The 18,694-nt window shown below is 42.4% G+C and overlaps 1 long non-coding RNA gene across 14 annotated transcripts in view; it reads left to right on the plus strand.

Annotated features, from left to right (window-relative positions):
• LOC118245679 (uncharacterized) overlaps positions 1-18,694 on the plus strand; it is a 68,704-nt gene that overhangs the window by 34,529 nt on the left and 15,481 nt on the right. The window lies entirely within an intron of this gene.

Consider the following 18,694-nt stretch of genomic DNA (forward strand, 5'->3'; position numbering starts at 1 on the left):
TTGGTGTAATAGAAATTTGCTGGGGTAAGTCATAGGGCTGGGATATTAGCACAACTCATTCTGGAAGGACGGGCTTGGAGAAATTAAGTGTTGGTAGTATAGTTGAAGGTTATCCGTGCTTGTTCTGATGTTGTGGAATAAATGAGGGACAGACTTGTCTAAGTTAAGTTAACTTGTTTAAGTTAGAAAGAGAGGAAGAGCACAGCCTCTGTGATGGGAGGGTGTAGTTTAAGCCACCTCACTGGAAGGAGTGAAAAGAAGTTTTTGAGCAGTTCTTGGAAGTACTTTGTAGCAAAGCCTTGGTGGCAATGGGCACTTTACCTGGATACTGCTTGGAAAGGCAGCATGGCAAAAACCTCAGTGCATCACCATCTCGGAATATGTTGGGGGCAATTCTGTTTCATAGGGTAGAAGTTCTTAGAAAGGTATTTTAGTCTTAAGTCTTAGTAAGAAGGATGGCTTGCCTGTGCATCTAAAGAAGGGAATAATAACGAAACTGAAAATCTACTTGAGAGGTTTGGATTCCTGGACAGATAGTGGAACAGACTGTCAGACAGTCTGTACAGAATTAGATTGTAAAGTGATAACAAAATATAATTGTCAAAAGTAATTAATGTTAAACTAATGTAATTTCCCAGTTCATAGGGCAGCTAGCCAAGGATAAAAAGAATGAGCAGTAGATATCATATATGTATTTTTTTGATCTCGACTTTTGATCTTCATTATATTCTCTGACTAGATTACCAATTGAAATCTGAGTAGTAAGACTGGGTAATTTTACCCAGTCAAAGTTGCCTGGTTGGAAAAATATCCTAACAAGATGACTGGGTAAAAAGACAAGGCTCAAGCATTAGGAAAAATATTCTAATTGTACAAGTAGTAAAACCACAGCACAGATTACTTAGGGTTAAAGTGGAATCTTTTTGACTGAATTTTTAGAAGAAGAAGCATGACAAGTATTTTTCAGAGATGGTCTAAGTTACTTATTCTGCCTTAGAGCAAGGGAAAAAATTGAATAATTGCCCCAAATCTCCTCTGGGGATGGATTTTTAAGCATCTATTAAGTAAGCACTTTGGGGGGATTTTTAAGACCCCTGCTTCTCAGGTGGAGTCAGGGCAAGCATAAGCCCTGAACTATGGAAATTTGCCTCAGGTCAGGTGTTACATGTAAGCGCAGGTTTGGGGTTGTACCCAAGGAAAAGAAATATTCTTTATCTAGTCTGCAGAACTTTAGACAGGGATGCCCAGCTCCCCGGGTTGAAATACTGCACATCAGACCAGCATAAGCATTTCTAGAGGCTGTGGCACATGATCTGCAAGTGTTTTTATACAAACTAATTTTCTTTAAGAGTTATGTTCCAATGGTGAAGAATGAAGAAGGGGCATGTGATGGAAGTGTGCAATGTAAACAGTTCAGGTTGCTCCTAGGAATTGCATGGTTTTAATTGGGTAACAGATCATGAACTATATTTGTACTGATTATTCAGCAGTTTCAAACCCAAAAATATATAAGAAAACCATGCCCTTCTGGAGACAACTGACAAACAGAAAAAGAGCCAAAGTTCGTCAATACGAGTCAGTGCTTCTGTGTCCTTCCCAGAGGTACCCATGTACATTTGTTGCTGGCTTCAGCAGGTTTTGTGGTCGGCCTGAAGAGAGTGTTGTCTCGTGGTCCTGCACAGGCCTGACTTTGGTCTCCTGAATTCACTGGCAATTTTAAGCAAGTAGAGAGGAAAGACTGCCTTAACTGAGTAGGTGCCTTAGCCCTCCTCCTCTTTCTCTCTTCTCCTCCCTTCCCTCTCCTTACTTCTTCTGCCCCTGTGGCCAGGGACTTGCTGTCCCTTTTCCTGGATGGTGAATGCCTGGCAAGTGTCACTGCAGAGCCATGTCTCGAGTGACAGCCATAAAACCTCTCACCTTTATTTGTCCACCTCTGCTTTCTTCCAGAGGATCTTGCCCTTGCTACAGGGATGGCTCATTTGCTTGTGAAGCAGGGGGTGACTTGCAAATTATAAAATTGTGACAATCCTATGTAATTTAATATTGAATTATAGAAGTGCCAGTTTAATTGACTGCATGTAGTTGCAATCAGCACTTCAGCAGCTGCTTCATGAGCCACACTTGCAGTAGGGGAGCCTCAGGCAGATGGGTGAGGTGAATGTTGAGAAGTGGGAATCGGTCTAGTCATCCTAAGAGAAATCATCCCTGTGTGTGAGTCAAACCTGCAGTCTCTTGCCCAAGATGAAGGGAATCTCCCAAGGGCAGCTAATCTTGCACGATCTTATCAATTGAGATCAAACATCACAGTATCAGGTCAATAGGTATTTCTAAAAGTGCATGCAGACCTCACTCAAATTCACATTTAGCTCTAGCCAAAACACAACCCAAATCACGATCCAAATAACCTCCTCCTCAGCCCACCTTCATTGCCGTTCTGTTTCAGTGGCAGATGCAGCACAGAAAAGATTGCTTGAATGCTTAATTCAGAAATTTACTGTTTAAGGCATTACTTATATGAACACCAGCGTAACACATAGAATACCAATGCCCTAAATTTAGTAGTTTTGTCTGAGTCATTTTCACTGTGTGGGAGGGCTGTGAAGACACTCCACCGAGTGGAGAAACTTGCTGGTGCTGTCTGTCCAATGAGATTATTTGTTAAAAAAGTCAACACAACAGAACTACAGATATGTTTGTGAGTAAAATGCAATTTTGTTGCAGACTTCAGTACAGGAAAGGGGTGGTGATGCTCTCCGCCCACTTCAAAAGCTGAAGCCAAGTTTAACTGATACGTATCTGATACTGAAATAGGTACTGAACTTTTCATGACAGCAACACATAGACACAGGTAAACACTCTGGCTGCGTGATTTGGAGGGACATAACGTGGTGTAATCCCCAGACTGGTCTGTGCAATTCCATCTTCTCTTCAAATCTAGCAATAGCAGCTGAGTTGTTACAATCCTACACATTGCCAACCAGCAGCCAAAAGCTATTCCTGGGTTTATTCACTGAAGGGTGAAATTTTGTCCTACTGAAGACAAGGCAACTTTTGCCACAGAAATTGTTCGGTAGGGCTAGAAATACACACAGGCTTTTTGAAATAGGTATGGGCACAAACAATTAAGTTTGGAAGTGAGGGAGGCATTTAGACTTGTTCTGAACTGGCCACATTTACCTTTCTATCAATCTGTATTTTGTTCATACTCAATTAGCCTTTCTTCTTGAATGCAGCTGATTTCAAGTTAATATGAAAGCAGCAATTCCATTCTGGAGATTTTCCCTGGGTAATTTTTTCTGGGACCTAGGTGAATAAAATTGTCCCTCTCCTCAGGTGAAAAGCTAACTTGACTGTGCCTGAGTTTAGTAAGAATTTCTCATGTTTTTGGTAAAAGTTCTAGCTCAGCCTCTGCACTCTGGTTTTGGAGTGGACCCTTCATCAGGCAGAGATGAAGCACGTACTGTATACTGGCTGATGGCAGCCATGGCAAATACGTAAACATGCTGGGACTTGAACCTACAGCCCTGATTCTCATGAATGCTGCCACTGAGTTCAGGGCTCTGCTCACGCTAGGATCAGTCGCAGCATGTTTAGTGCCAATGACAAGAACTCTGTTCCTACAGAAACTCCAGTAAAATCAAAAGCTTGTTAATAGAAAAAGAGTAGTTAGCTGTTATCATAAACTGAGCAAAATGCCAAACAAAATTCTGCTCTGCTATTTGTTCCTGTACAGGCATTTAGCTGCCAGGAAAGACCAGTCTTATAAACATGAAATTATATCCATGGTAACATGCAAGCCATGTTTAACTTTGCAGCATGTTAAAAGGTACATTAAAAAAATTTTTGTGTTTTACTGCTTAGAATAGCAATTATGACTTTTAAGTCAGCTATTTTAACTCCAGTGAGCTTAGGAGTTGTTGACTTGTGAGGGTAAGGGCCAGAGGCACAACCCCTTCCTCAGAACACTTGCCATTGCTAAACATTCCCATAAGGTATTATTGCTTAAATACATCCTGTATTTTCTCTACCCAGACTCCTTTAGCTAGAAAGATATGACAGGTTGTGGTATTGGACTGTAGTGAAGTCCCAGCTGTACCGTTCTACCCTTCAGGAGCGAGCAGTGCTGTGGCTCTGCAGCCATCATGCACTTACTGTTTTTGGGTAAATACTGGACTCAAGGAGCCTGCTTTGTGGTATGCCATCCTGGGATTTTAAACACTCTAACGCTTTTGTGCTAGAAAGCAAATGTTGCTTACAGAGGTGGGAGAGTGGTTGGAGTAAGGAGCAGACTGAACTAGAGTCCGGGCTGGAAAGCATATTGGGAAGGTAACTGAAAGATCCCAACTTGGAGCTAAAGCTGAAGCTGAAAACTGCAGATGGTTTTCTTGTAAGTATGATAGTGTCAAACGCAAAAAAGGGAGTTTCTGCACTCTGTTGTCTGTTTTGTGCACAGTGAAAATTATGTGCTGGAAAATGGAGCCCTGTGTCCAGAGAAAACAGCTATGACTGTGGCTATACAATATCATGTAGGAGTCTGTGGAAGTTGGGTTTGACTGCTTTTGTGGAGGCCTCTGAAGCCTTGAGCTCTGTTTGCTGTAGAGTAGAGGGAGGGAAAGAGAACAGTATCAACGGGATGTGTCCTCAGTGTTTATCATCTCTTAGCACCTACATGGTAATGCCACCCTGAGTGAATTGTTGTGCTAGGAAAGACTTGTGAAAAACAGAAATTTCCTCTCTAGGGGCAGCAGAACATCCCATGCTGGATGAGCGGGAGGTGCTGGAGGTCACAGTGACTACATCTGAATCCCACAAAGCACGATGGAAATGAACAGGACATGCTGGTAGCTACTATTTTGTGTGTGTCGTGAAGCACAGGGGCTGGTGGATGCAGTAGGCTGGGTGTTTGGCTCTGAAAAGAGAGCAGCATCTTTGAAGAATATTCTTAGTTTTGCTTTCTTCCCTCATCTGTTCTTCATGGCTCTGGAGTGTTTTTTTTGAGCTACACAGATGTGAAACAAAGATGGTACAAATGCACTTCATGTAGAAATTTAGGAACACATGTTCTAGCCTGTAACTCTCTTAATAGAAAAGTGAAGATAGTTTATCAGCACGAGCTGGCCCCTTACTTGTATGAATCCCTTTTTTACTAACAATCAGCATGGTGTATGGAGAGTCTCAGACCAATCTCTAAGTGGACAAGGAGGTTTGAGCTGTGCTGTTTTTTTTTCCCACTTTTGTAAAGTATATACAGAGCATGTCTTCCAGCAGGGTGTACACAGTTTGACACTGCAAGACCCAACAGTGCCTCAGTTACCAGAGTTACTGTTTTCAAGCTGGAGAATATGAAGAGTGTCTGAGATGCCTTGCCACTAAGTTCTGTTTCATTGCTTTCGAAATACTTGTTTTCAGGTGCCTAAAATGAGAGCCTACAAGCCTGAGCTACCTGATTTTGAGAATACATTAGTCTCTCTTTATGGGAAATTTCTTGGAAATGTCTTAGGTATTATTTTGGAATGAAATTTGTATTTTATCTTTGATAGTGGTGTCCCTTGTTCAGTCTGCAGGAGGGGGGTGTCAGTGCAAAGCATATTTGCTGTATCAGCCCTGTGTGTACTTTGGCCTTTGCTCTGAATCTTAGATGTAGTCATGCAACACTTCTCCTTTTGCAGGATGATAGTATCTTTAGGTCTGGCTGCTGGGTTCTTCCTGCTTTCATGCTGAAGAGGTGTGTGGGAAGAGGTGGCTGGTTGTGTTAGTGGTGTAATGACCTTTTCCTGATGGAGGCTCACTGGTAGTGTGTACTGGCAACACACTCCAGCAGTTGCATCTATTTTGGCAAAGTTGTGCCTGCTACTGATTAATCTTGAAGGAGCAATAGGAAAGAAACAAGATCTGCAGGAGCCTGGGTTTGGTTGGGGGGGACAATATTGTATGTGTAGTAGCTGTGCTGGTGGACATTCAGTGTGGGGGTGCAGTGTTAGCTGTGGGTTTTATGCCTTCACATTCTGGTGTACATAGCCGTGCCTGCAGAAGTCGGTTGTGTGTGTGTAGCTGGAATCTGTTCTGCACATTTTCTTTCTGCTATGAGAAATCTCATTAAAGAGGTCCTTGGGCACTTGCTAGGAGAACTGTGGCACCCGTGTGGACACACTGCCACTCAAAGACCCCATTAACTCAGAGACTTTCCCATAACCTTAGCAGACCTCAGGGAAAGCCTAGAGCACTTGGATCATGACCCCAGACCAAACGCCTCTGTCAAATTCTGTGAGGGGAACTTAATAGGATTTTCTTCATTCCACTATTAAGTGACCACTGGTGAGTTGTTCTGTTGAAGAGACAACAGGACCCACTGAAAGGCTATTTTTCCATGAGGTTAACTTAAGCTTACTGGTGACAACTGTGGTGGGTGGCTATTGAACCAAGAGTGTCAAAAGCCAACATCTAAAATGACCTTTAGGCTGTTTACTCAAAGCAGTAGCAGACTCGCCCCCGACTTCCTGATAGGGGCCATCACTTATCAAGAAATAAGAAGAACAAGTTGCTAGATATGGAAATCGTTGTGGGAGTGAGCCTAATTGAAAACATACAGTAGTGTACAGAAGTAATATTAATACACTGGTAACCTTTACTTTTTCTGTGGAATATGTCTGTTGAAACTAAGCTAGGAGAACTACTAGGAATCAGGAAAAAGGACTCTATATATCTATATCTGTATCTATTTAAAAGCCCATGCCAAAACAAGTAGAAAATCTTTTCTTGGGCAGACAGATGTGTATAAAATAACTTTCCTAGCTATGCAATAAAGTGTTAGAAATCAGCGATTTTCAACTCACTTGAGTGAAACTGTTTACAAAAGGAGCCTAAGGTAAGCTAAGTAATTAAGTAGACACCAAAAATTCAATACGTCTTAACCTAATAGTTAATATGCAGAAAACTCAGTACTATGACTGCTGTACTATGTCTATGAGATTAGTTTCCATTCTAATTTAGAAAGCTAACTTAGGTTCTTACTTAAAAAGAGGTTTCTACATAATCCTAAGACAAACAAATCCATACTTTAATACATGCTTTAAATATGTGTTTAAAAGTGCTTGGAATTTTAATGGATTTACCTCAATAAGCTGTATTGTATTATTTCACCATCTCAAAATAACCTTGTTTTAATCTAATGTTCACCTGTTTTGTGTTTGTTGGTTTTTTTTTCCATGTAGTTGTTTTAATTAATTTGTTTTGTGTTTGAGTCAGAATAGCAGCAACATCTAATTCCATTTTTGTGTTTGCTAAAAAATGTCCAGACAGGCTAGCATGACAGTTTTCATCCTGGAAGGTTTTAGTAAGATCCCGCTCCACTTGGTATATACGTCACATAAGTAAGTAATGAAACTGAAAGTTTCAGATGCAGTACAACAGCTAGTAATAACCTGTTTCAAGATTTTTTTTTAAAGGAAAAGAAACACCATCTTTTGGCAGATTTTCTCTCAAATCTCAGAGACTTGCTGATCTGCCATGTAGATCTGTACCATGGTTGCAAAGTATCAAAACAGAACTAAGAATTTTTATATCTACTCTTCCCACCCAGCACCCACAGATCCTTCCCCTTCCCTGTCTGCTGGGTACTTTCTAAATGTGTTGATGAGTCAGGAAGGGAAGGGATGCAGAAATGACCACTTTACTGATAAATGGACACACAGTACCAACAACTAATCCTCATTTCATGACGAACATAGCCTGAGAATACCTTGTTAAATAGAATGGATTGGGAATGTTTTATTTGCTGTGGAAAACTGTTTTTTTTTTTTTTGGGGGGGGGGGGAGGGAAGCAAAGTAGAAGTGACCAGTTCCCACTTCCCATTCAGGAACTTGCAAGTTTTCAAGGCAAAGAACCCATATTCTTTTCCCAGTCTAGTGGAAGGTGTTCCTGCCCATGGCAGGAGGATTGGAAGTAGAGGATCTTTAAGGTCCATTCCAACCCAAGTCGTTCCATAATTCTTCCTTAAACTCAGGTCTTTTTTAATGTGAATGATGGTTTTCTATCTTCTTGTGCTGTTGCAATACATCATGGGAACATCTCGCAATGAATGTTGGAAATTAAGTCCAGTTGCAGGAAATGGTCCACAAAAGAAAATAACATCCAGACCATAACTCCAATAAGTCACTGGGATGTTGAATTTCTTTTCAAATTTTGGAAATTTCTGTGCAATTTTCTGTGCAAAGCAGGCAGTTGGAATGAAAAAGGTCATTTTGGTAAAAATCCAATGTTTCACTAAAACCAGTCCTCTTCAGCACCCCATCCCAAAATCTGTTCTATTCATAGTGTTCCAGAACAGCCTTGCTGTTTGTCAGAAGCCTTCTTAGGTAACAAATAATTCAACCTATAACGAATTATTCAACCTATCTGTGCCCTATGTTGGCCGTACCAGTTGTGTGTATCTTTGAAGTTCCTTGGGATAGATAAGCCTCTCCAGTGCCTGCAGGAATCCCCAGATGCTGAACAGGGAACTCTTTAGAGCCAGGAAACAGAAATAACCTGAAGGCAAGGGTGTTTCTGAAGCACTACCCATGTCCTGAGGAGAGATGAGTACTACTGCAGAAAGCCAGTGTGTTCCAGCACGGAGGTTGTGCTGGTTTCAGACAGGAGTATGTGTTTTGCTCTCCCTTTAAAATGGATCCTGTTTTGCATATTGTGTGTTCTGCTAGGAAGTGGGAGGTCACACTCAGACTCTTCCTGACAAAATCCAGTTCCTTATTATTCACCCCCAGTTACTGGCTAAAACATATGAAGAGTCCTCTTCCAGTCACGTGTCCAATTCACTGGGCTGAAGTTTCAGCTCTTTTAGGATCAAAGCCTGAATATTTCTTGCCTGATTTCAGTAGGATAAGTGGGGAATCCCCTATCCAAAGCCCTGTGGTTAAGGTACCTCCTGGGGAGGTGAGAGACGTGAATTTGATCTGATGAATACATATCCTCTGATTCCTTTCACAAGCATACTAATTACTAGACTGTGATACGAGAAGCAGAAGGTGTTACCGCTATCAAAGCAGTTACTCAGCCTGGGTTTTAAAAGAAAGTGGCCACAGCCAAGTTTGAAAGCCCAAACAGTGGGTCAGTGTGCTCATAGCTGTGTTGCCTCTACTGTGGGAGGTAGCCAGGCTTTATGGATCCAGATTTCAGTCTGGGTGTGAGTTTGGTCAAGTTTCCGAGGCTGGGGAATATCCTGGGCATGCAGGAGGTGATACGAACAGAAATGGGGGTGGCTAGAGGGGATGGGCATTGCAGGCTGTGGTGGAGAGGCAAAGGGGAAGCCTTTTCTGACCATAGTTCTGACCTTAATTTTCTCCAAATGCTGAAATGTAAATGTAACATCACTGTAAGAGCTTTTGAGTATTTTGTCTTGAGACCACTGCTGAATCTGATAGACGCCACATTCACCAGCTGATGGTACAGATTTACCCGCTGCTGCTGATGTGAGTTTAAGTGAATGGAACTTCACTCATGGTTAAAAGTTTGGGGTTTTTTTAATGCACTTAAGTATCTTGTTGGACTGGGACTTTTAACAGTGTTATTCTGTCTCTTCATGTCTCCTTCAAGATAAGGTTTTCTTGTATTCTGAAATGATGTGGCAGAAGGCAAAAAATAATCGTGTGACTCATTAGGAAATAAACAGAGGCATAATTGCCATCTGTGTTTCAGTCCGTTTAATCTTCTCTCTCTCCAGTCATGGAAAAAAGTTCATGAAAAAGTTGAGGTCTGGTTTTGTGATATTTTTCAGAGAAGCTGGCTTAAAATATTACAGAAAAGAAAGGGGGAAAAAACAATACTGGCTCTATACATTATCTTAGACAAAATGGATTAAATTTCTGACACCCTACTCATCAAATTCTGACCTTGATTTGACCCCATTGGCTTTTTACTGTTTGATGTTCTCAAACGATTTGGTGCCACTTTCCCTTTGTAGTGCAGTTAATTTTGAGTGTTAGATAGAGATCAATAGTCATAGCTTGAAATTGGCACCTTTGGAGGAAAAATATGTTGTGTGGCAGTAACATAGATTTGATAGTACTTCAGTTAAGAAAATGGTGTACTCTTTCATTATTGTTTTCAATGACAGTATCCAGAGTGTTATTTCATTCTCCTACCAAGATTCTGACAGTGTCTTGTAATATCTTATCTATCACAGAGTTTTCATTCCTCTCCTTTCATGCTTGGCTTCTGGAGTGGAACTTTATTTAAAAGGCCCCCGAAATTAAAAAGAATGACCATGGCACTTCTGCTATCAAGCTGGTCAGTAAGAAATAAACCCCTTTACTTCCAGACTTGTGTATGGCCTCCTGCTTGCCCACACTGAAATCTCATTTTATGTGCTGGCCATACTAGGGAAGCTCAGCTCGCTGGGTTTTGCATATTGCATAAGAAGGATGGATGGGAATGCCATCCCTGCCTTTGTCCATATGTAAGTGTCTGTGTCTTACTTTTGACCTGTTGCTGCATTGCAATGAACCTCAGTTAGCAGGGGATGCTGGTTTCTACAAGACTGCTTGAAGTAGCTGCCTCTGGAGTGCTTGGCTGGAGCTGAGGCAGCCTCTAGGGCACAGGATTTGCAGGAAACTGCTCCTTTTTGTGGGGTGCTACCCCAAAACACTGGGGACTGTGGAGGTGTGGTGAAGTACTTCTTCAGGTACAGGGCAAAGCAGGTGCTGAACAGTCTGGGGGACTTCTAATTGTACAGCTGAAATCTGGCCAATAGAGCAAGTGTGCCCTTCCTCCTGTGTAACTTTGGTTATCCCAACTAGTTTCATCAACATTTGGAAAACATGAAAACACATGGAAATACCTTTTTAACCAAAATTAATGCAATAGGTGCATGGAGGTAGGAAAGAAAATGCAGATAGGCCCAGGAGAGGAGAGGCACTTGGGAGTGAGATGTCACGACAGTCTCAAATACAGGGAAATGTCAGCCACAGCTTGTGCCTCCTTTGTACCAAGGAACCTTTGGACACAGATGAATTAGGGACATGGCTGCAATGGTCTGCCACTCCTGGAACTGTTTGATTCATTTTCACCTCCTTCCCAGGAGAATCATGTGCACCTCTGTACCACCAGCTACTTGAAAAACATTCCTCTGATTTCACAAAAAGAAATTTTCTTCAAGTTTGCATGTCCCGTGCCTTCCAGAGAACTTTTTAAAAGCCAAGTGTTAGCAATTTCAGGTCAGCAAATATTTTAATTTCTCTTCTAACTTGGAATCAATGACAAAAATTACCTGAATGTGTTTTTAATCAGTGATGACGATAAAGCAGGGAAGGGTGGAGTTGTTTCAAGACTTACTCTCCTATGCATTAATTACCAGTTCAGTACTACAGAGTAAGCGGGACAGTTGTTCTATTTATACCACCAGCCTTATAACTGTTTCTGGGGAGCAGAGACAAGCTTCCTCTCTGCTGGGAAACAGACTCTACAGATGTAGTGATGGGATGTTCAGACTCCTGATACAGAGGAAATATTACAAACAAAAAACCTCATCAAAGTGACCACTAGTGGTCATGGCACATGCAGCTACGTTTTCTTAATGATTCACTTAGGTTCCTGTGTCTATAGCTGGATTTAAATGGCAGATGCGGGAAGAATTGTCTACTACAGTAATGTGATGCTCTGTAGGAGCTGATGCTGACAGTAGCAGTGACTGGACAGGAAAGGCTCGTGCTGTAGGCTTACTTATTTGACTGAGGCTGTTGGCAGCCTGTTGACAGTAATTGTTCCAGTGTTATCTTCAGTACTTCAATGTGTAACTGCCATTATTCCACTCTTTTGTGGTTGTGATTTTGGGAAACAAAAGCAGTTAGTAAGAAAAGACCACAATCATAGTCATTTGATGTGGGAAAGAAATTCGCAGGGAGCTTTGTGCTGTTTCGCACGTCCCTGAGTTAGAGATAATGAGGAAAACAGCGGTAGAACCAAAAACTTGAGCAAAGTCGAGATAAAGTAAATTGGCTACAGTGTTAAAGATGAGCTTTGGGCAGTGGCCAATTGCTGGCTGGCTCGAGGCGCGTGTCTGAGGGTCTCTTACCAATTGTATGACAGATTCGGGCGCGTGGACAGCGCGTGGGGCTACGGGGAAAGTATATGTAGTGGTGAAAAAGGGCAATAAAGGTCTCATGTTCAAGAGCCATCAGGAGTCCGTGTCTTGCATCCCTTCAATTTGAGACAACTTACTAGTATGTGCTTCTCAAGTAATCCAAGAAGATTTCAAGAACTGTTCCTTTAGAACAGTTTCTCTGTTTGTTTTTTGTGTGTGTTTTTTTGTTGTTGTTGTGTTTTGTTTTTGTTTTTTTTTTTTCTGTTTGATTTTGAACTGTTCAACTTATTAAGCAGCTGGAAATGAAGTTAGAGTGTTACCAAGGATCCCTTTCTAGAGGCACCGCTTTTTCTTATCCCATTCTGCAGAAAGGAATTACCAGTTTCTGCTTTTCACCCGTTCTTGGCCTCCTGAGGCTGTTTACTTGAAAACCAAGTGCCCAAGCTAGGAATCATTTTCACACCTTGGAAGCAAACATGCCTGGTTTAATACCATCTTGATTCTTAGTGACTCTGTTCTCTAAGTCATGATACCTAATCTTGTTGAAGTAGAGAGTGTACAATATACAAAGAAATGGCTGGAATGGTGTGCAGGGTCTTTGGGTGGTGTAAATCACTGCCACTCCAAGAAAGTCAACAGTGCACTGTTCAGTCACTGCCCCATGTTACCAGCAGTGAAGTCTCTTTGGTGCAGAAGAGAACAGGGAGATACTTGTAAAAGGCAAAATTGTCATATTTTGATAGAAGCCTGTGTCATGTCATTATCAACTCTTCCTAGCCAGCAATCAGCAGACACAAAATCTAAATGCAAATACAGACTGCAGGGAAAATGAGAGGGCAGCCAGACCCCATTTCCAAAGGATTCCTGCATCTTTGAGTAGGCACCTCAGCAGGGATGTCTCTGCATGGAAGTAGTTGCAGCAGCTACACCACAATGCTTTTCATGAAGTGAGGACTTCTGTAATGGGGACACCTCTGAAAGTGGTAGTATTTTTCTTTCTGCCTTTTTTACTGTTCAATCTTTGGAGAGCATGGGCAGATAAGACAGGGAAGAAATATTTCTCCACAAATTTCTGGTTATTTAGCAGAGGAGCAGTGGCTGAGTGATAGGACAAAGGCTACTGGGAAGGGATGTTGTAGGTAACCATGACTCATGCTCTTTACCTGACAGCATCTTTGAGGTCTGCAGATATGAAAGAGAGTTAGACCTTGTTCCAAGAAGCTTCATACTTTTGTTCTCTGACTCAGGTATGAAATGCTTTATGTACTGCTCTCCTGACATTTATTGCCTCCATTTATTGACATTGCCTGCATTTATTGACATTTAGCATGCTTTTCTGTAGGCCTGTATTCCTCTAGCCACAAGCCCTAGCTCGCTGTCAGGAAAGCTAGGACCTATGAAAGCAGTGTTTTCTGGATGTGCGACCTGTGTTAAATATGCAGATGTCTGGAGGAGTTTTCCCTGAAGGGAATGCTGGGGGTGTACTGAGATACTAGCTTCTCAGATGTGTGGCTGGCGTTCGTACTTCATCTCATACAGGGAAGCCCATACATGTGCCCCCACTCCAAGTGGGAGGACTGAAAACAAGTTCCTTGCAAGGGTATGTCTCTGGTGCAGGCTCCTGATCATGTAATCAATGAACTCACGATCAAGAAATCATAAATTGTTCTGCTAGAGACAGAGCCTCAGTGGTGCTGAGTACCAACAGTTCCCATTAGCATCAATGGCAGCTGCAGGTGCTGCGTACCATGGTTCTATGTGAAAGCCTCAGTTTGGCCCCAGGCCTCACCTCCTGCTACCCCCCACCTGGGGGCATGCTGTGCTTCCCTCCCAGACATCCCTACCTGGCAGATCCAGCCGCATTTGGAGACAAGCTGTTCTCCTTGACTGGTTTTTTTACTAGTAGAATAAAGTATCACACTGCTTTAAAGCCAGTTTAACAGCAGGAACAAAGGTTTAGTGAAAACAAACCTTTAATAAAACTTCATGTATCTTGACTACAATTCTTACCATTCCCTGAAAGCCACTCAGGTAGGCCAGCTTCTTCACATACCCTTAGAGAGCTCCTGTGACTCATCCTGGGTCCCTGAGCAGCTGCCTTCCTTCCCAAGTTCACTTCTAAGCCTGAAACAAGGTTCCAGCCTTGCCTCCCAACAGCCGTTAAGTGTGTTTTGAAAAGCAGTTCCACTCTACCTGCTCCTGCCCCTCTTGTTTACACTTTTCCAGACGGATACGTTTCAGTGCACGTTACTCATGAATTACTCTAGAGCAGCTCCAGAGCTGCACCAGGGAGTTTTCCCAGGTTATGGAACTAGCTGTCAGGGGGGTGTTTGCAGCGTGTGCTTGACTGTGCACTTAGGTGATGCCATCGATTACTAAAGCAGTGCATACGCTTACAGGTGAGTCACACTTTAAAAATGTCTTGCTTGATCAGGACTAGAGTCCTTAATTTGTTCTTCACGTTGTAGTTTTCCAATGAAGGCTGGATTGGTTACTGGGTTCAGCAGGAGCATGATCAAACCTGACTACTGAGTAAGTGAATGAAAGAGTAATCACTGGAAGATACTGCAGTTGAGATTTGATTGCCTTGCTGAATCTGGGGATGTGTGAATGCCCTGTTCAGGGATGGGATCTGTGAGAGATCCCTGGCATACTGCTAGTTACATAAAATTGCTATTAATAGTGAATTATTTTTAGAAGGGAAGCTGACATATTGTAAAAGTGTCAAATAATAATGATATGGTAGTTAGTATACGTAATGTGCATTTGCAGCCTAGATTGTTAGGCTCTTCTAGGTTTGCCGGAAATTTCAGGTACACCCTTCCTGCAACTTTCAGTGCAGGCAAAATACCTGCCAGTACTTAAATTACTGAATTTGAACAGGAACTGCAAATTCAAAAGAAATATTTGATTTGATTTATTATCAGGGACTACATATGCACTGAAAGAATTTGGTCAAGTTCATTAGAGCCAGATGTAAAAATGCTGCCTCCAGCTAGCTCCATCCCCTGCCAGCTGCCTTCTGTGAGTGCCTTTCCTCCCTGCTGCCCCACCTCCCACGAGCCCTCCCACCTTTGCCCAGACAGAGGGTGACTGCTCATCCTCTCACCTTTACAGACCTTTACTTCAAAGTGCCCACCCCCACTGCAGCTGGGGTCAAAACCTCTGTGTGTATCCAAAACCATAGTATTATTTGCCTTGTGTGTGCTGATACTGGGGTTGTGTTGTATTCTTTGTATGACTTTGTACAGAAAAGAGCATGTGAGTATTTGTGGACCTGGAAAGGACCATTTTTGTATACACAGCTGGTATATGGAGTGTAAGTAAGAGCAGAGATGCGGTTGTATAGAGTGAGAACAGTATGATTGGAAGCTACACAGCACCTGAGATGTTTTATCTGAGCTGTCTTGATCTAGGACTGAGTGTTTTCTAAATTGTGGTGACAGCAATTTTGAACAATGGCTTGCTATAATGTCCTGGAACTGATTGTAGCAATGGGATAAAGGAATGAGTTGTGAGAAGGAGGGGAGATGCTGGTCTTTAGTGCTTTTAGGAATAATAAAATGCCTGTTCTGCAGTATGTTTAGCAATGCATAAAGAAAAAAATAATCCGTGGGGTTGATTAGTGTTTTTCCAAGCTTTTATTAGGATGTTAAAGGTAGAATCTTGGCTACCTTGAAGACAGCGGGAAATTGCCTTTGCCTTGCTTGGGTCAGGATTTCTCCCGTACATCTGTGTCTGTTGTGCTTGGCAAATCACCAGAAATCCCATTGCAGCTCAGTTAGGAGAACAGAGGAGCGAGCATCTAAGCTGTACTTTCTAAACAAAACGGAGTACCCCCAGGTGGTGCTCGGGGGCAGAGGTTGCACCTGGCCAACCTCAGTCCATCTGAGGACACTGAGGGTCTCCTGAGCAAAGAGGTGCAAAAAGCCAACGGGGAAACACAGCTGCTTGAAACCAGGGCTCAGGAATGGTAAGGGACTCGTGGCAGGCCAGGGGCAGAGCTGTTGGCCTGGCCACCTCTGGTTGTGTAGCAATCTAGTTGTGCAGGGAATTTAGATAGCATGGCAAGTAAGTAGAGTTACACTGAGTTAAATACATCCCAGAAGAAAGCAAATTCTACTCCAAAATCCTGACAAACAAACAAACAAATGAAAAAAAGAAACACAAACAACAACACTCAATTGCCCAGAAATCTTGCTTATGATATGTACTAGTGCCTGGAAGCAGTCCAAATTCAATTGACAAATGTTTGGAGCTGGAGTACATGAAAGGGTGCCATACTTCATTTCTGAGCAATGGAAACCTGGACCAATTTGACCACATAACTGCTTCAGCTCCATCATGGGCTGGGAATTTCCATGCTGAGTTTTAACCTAAGAGCAGTTAAAACAACCCCATTTAAACATCTCTCAAAGATCTCGAACCAGTGCTACTGATCTCCAGATGATAGCCTCTTAGATATTGTTACTGAAACTTTCTAGAAGTAGCACAAACCAGGAGGGAGCAATTCATCCTTGGCGTAACCCCATTTACTCTAGCAGTTTGGCCCCGAGGGAGTAGGAGCACTTGATGTCTGACAGCAGCCCCAAATGTCAGTATTTCTCCCCTTGTTCATTTGCCTGCTTGCTGTGGTAGATTTCATGCCATTATAAGCTGTTTATTTACAGCCTGATCAAAGTACTTAATGACAGGGTTAATTTCTACGTATAATGAGGAAGGCAAGACAGGAGACAGGTACTGTGTAATCGAATTTTTCATTTTGGAATTTGTTCCTCTTCATGTTGAGTTTAGCTTTGATTTTTATTACCATTAATGCCTGCATTTGCTGTTCCTTCTAGTCTCCCAGATGAGCCAAAGCTACTGTGTCAATAGTGGAGGCACTGAATTGTTCCAACAGCTTCTGTAGAAGTATGACAATAAAGTAAAAAAAGTCTTTAATTTCTCTGCAACAAGGGCTCGATATGCAGTTTGGTTTGGGGGACAGTTAATACAAGTACACTGTTTAAACAGCCTGCTGAAGCAACTGATCTTTTTATGACTCTGTAGGTGTGTGCACATTATGTATGTGTGTTCATGGCCACAGAGAGACAAAGACTGTGTTAAAATCCAGAGATCTTATAGTTTATGAAGTGGCACGCCTTCAGCAAGATTTTGTGGACATAAATGATCTCCCACAGCACAAAAGTGATGGAGGCCTTAGAAAACGTGGCTCATTGATGTAGCTAGCTTCAGGAATTAAGCTGGAAGTGAAGACAAAACTGAACCTGGGCGTATCCAGCTCACTCTGCATCCACTATGTTTCGCTTTTCCAAGCACTCTGTAAATTATATGAAAAAAGGGGATTTGAAAGTTCATGAGATGTTAAATTCTGTGAACCACTGTTAGACAAGTTTCCTTATCACTGAGGTAGAAATTTTTCTTTGTGAGGAAAACGTGCACCTCTATTAGCACCACTGTGCAAGCAGTAGTTTGCAAATGTGGTGGGAGGCTTTGCTCATGCTAATTTGAGCTCAGTCATGCACCTTTTTTGCTCTTTTACATGCAAATAGCAGCTGTGTCAGTCTCTGGGATGCCTGCTTGTTCCTTTAACGGAGGGATTCCAGTTCATACCTTCAACCAGTGCATTTGTGCGTGGGCAGAGGTATATCGTGGTGGTACAGTTGCTGACAAGGGAAGAGCTGTGATGGAGGTTGGAACAAGTTAGTGAAATAGAGAAGTTTTGAAAGAAGATGCTGAACTCTTCTGGTGTGTTTTCATTTATCAAAAACATAAAAAAAGGGGAGTAGAACAACAGACAACTGTACAAAATGGCAATCTGTGATCTTGCCCCATTAAAAAGGGATCTCTTAATTACCAAAGGGATCCATTTCTTCTTCTTTTGGGGGTCTCCTCATTTGAATACATCTTAAGGTGCATATGACCTAGGCAAGGTCAAATCTGTCCCTGGTTCACTGGATCTTTCAAATCCATAAGGAATGAAAGGTGTGTGGGCTGCTTCCATGCAAAATGAATATAGAACGGTATAAATCTCCCCTCTTCAGTCCTGGAGGGCTGTAACATCTGAGGGTTCAGGCAACGGCTCTGGGGCTGGGGCAAGTAAGCCGCCAGCCTTGAGGCTGGGAGGGTGGTTGGCTGAGCACAGGTGCTTGGTGGTTCACAGTACTCGCTTGGGGCCAGCAGGCACATTGGGAGGAAGTAATTGAAATAAAACACATCAGCACAATGTTATTTTCCCTGTCTTCAGTCTTCGTGGCAGAGATTTTCTCCAGCCTTCATCTCCACTTTATGGCTGCGGCAACCTGTACTCAGCCTCTACATTACTGTGGCCTCTTCCTCTTCTGCAAGGCCACCTGTGCTCTTGTGTCACAAAAGTCAGTGGAAAATGAATTCAGATAAAATCTTTTCCATGGTATCACTTTGGATGCCACTTAACCTCCAAACTGAAGAAAGTGGGCAGCAGTATTGTGTGGGCTATGTAAGGTTGTACAGCAAGGACCAGTTTAAAAGGGTGTTTGGTTTAGGGTGCAAGGACTTCCAGGAACTTGGAGTGCAAAGTTTTCCAGGAACGCCACCTCAAAGAAATCCGTTGTCCCCGTAAAGTTCTCCATTGATTCTGT

The sequence above is a fragment of the Cygnus atratus genome, chromosome 7, assembly GCF_013377495.2.
Source record: "Cygnus atratus isolate AKBS03 ecotype Queensland, Australia chromosome 7, CAtr_DNAZoo_HiC_assembly, whole genome shotgun sequence".
In the NCBI taxonomy this organism is placed as follows: Eukaryota; Metazoa; Chordata; class Aves; order Anseriformes; family Anatidae; genus Cygnus; species Cygnus atratus.